Source organism: Aplysia californica, unplaced genomic scaffold (genome assembly GCF_000002075.1).
Source record: "Aplysia californica isolate F4 #8 unplaced genomic scaffold, AplCal3.0 scaffold00002, whole genome shotgun sequence".
In the NCBI taxonomy this organism is placed as follows: domain Eukaryota; kingdom Metazoa; phylum Mollusca; class Gastropoda; order Aplysiida; family Aplysiidae; genus Aplysia; species Aplysia californica.
Window position 1 is genome coordinate 1,258,712 of NW_004797272.1, and position 1,608 is coordinate 1,260,319.

The 1,608-nt window shown below is 40.8% G+C and overlaps 1 protein-coding gene across 1 annotated transcript in view; it reads left to right on the forward strand.

The window, feature by feature from the left end:
• The window catches only part of LOC101853201 (polypeptide N-acetylgalactosaminyltransferase 5), a gene marked incomplete in the record, with an annotated part of 130,496 nt that overhangs the window by 119,992 nt on the left and 8,896 nt on the right, over nt 1-1,608 (forward strand).

A 1,608-nucleotide genomic window follows, 5' to 3' on the forward strand; every position in this document is an offset into this window, starting at 1 on the left:
CTTCAAGAACGTTTGCTAAACTTTTTTAGAAGTGTGTATTCTTTTGTTGTTTTCATTGTCTCAGTCTACTTTGAAACAAGGCTCAAGTCTTCAGATTCACTTTCAGTGTGAAATGGATTTTCCGTTGTTGTTTTTTAAAATTCTTTCTTTCTTTCCTTTATATATGAAAACTTGTCGTTTTTCAAAATGCAGTGGGAATTTTTTTTTGTTTTACTTACAGCGCTCGCTACTGCATATGGCCATATTATGAGCCCACAGGACACATTAAACAGTTTAAGTTGGTAGGACATTTTGAATTTTGCCCGGCCGAAGCCTACTCTTATCGATTTTGGACCACCAATGGGTCTTTAACGTACGCAACTTGCACACAGGACCTCCCGAGATTTGTTTTCCCTTATCCGAGAAGGCTAGGTTTAAATCTTTCCTACCGTAAGATTCAGGGGTGTGGCTGAAAGACAGCAGTAAGAAGGAGCCAAGGAGTAGCATTAGAAAGGCTGCAGAAAGAGTCAGGAACCCAGAGGAGGGGGCAAAAGAGGTGAGGGAGTGGTGGCAGAAAGTGGAGACGAAAGCAAAAGCAGACGTCAGATCATTGTTATAAAGCAGGAAAGGATGTGAAAGGAGAAAAATTTAAAGGACAAAATATTCCGTCGCTATCCGGGTTCGAACTCGGGACCTATTGAATGAGAGGCAAACACCTTAACCTGTAGACCACGAGAGCCGCTGCTGTGGAAATGGTGGGGAATGTTCAATGTAAGGTCATAAACCAAACCCTAGCCAATCCAACTTATAATTTATTTATCAAACTATTTATTGCTTCGATCGTTCAATTCATTTCCACTCAGTTCTGTACGTGTTGCATATATTTTATGGAAATAATTTATTTTAAATAGCGAAATAATGGGAACGTTTGTGATGCTAAAAACGTAGATGATTAAATTGATTCTGTACAAAAGAGGAATTGTCTTCCGTAGATTGTGAGATTGTATTTCTGTCTTTCTTCTTGTTTTCCCTTACACACACACACGCACGCGCGCGCGCACACACACACACTCACACACACACACACACACACACACACACACACACACACACACACACACACACACTCTCTCTCTCTCTCTCTCTCTCTCTCTCTCTCTCTCTGGGTAGATATATATTTTGAATGCATCTTCTTGAGTTTGTGTGCACCCTCCAAATGTTTTATATCCCAGTCTCGTGAGTTTTATTCTAAGTTATTAACCCGGATTAATTGTTTTGCCTTTATGAACGGAAAAAAAATCAATCCCAATATATGCCACAGTCTTGTTTGTGGCGTCTAATCCCTGCCGCGCCCAATTTCCTAAGTAGAGCTGACAGGACCTCGTTTGGAGCCTTTTCGCCCAAAGGCGTCAGAATGAATATTTCGTGCGCTTATTAGATACTCACCAGACCATCTATCTTGTCGTTATCTTTAGGTTTTTGTTGATGTTTATGCGGCGGAAGGCTAGAAGTTATTGATACTTGGTTAATTAGTCCGATATTCTTTGTGCTTTGGGGGATTTCTCCCTTTATAACGTGCGTTGTAAACCATGGTAAGTGAAAGAGGGAGGGAGAGAAAGAGAGAGAGAG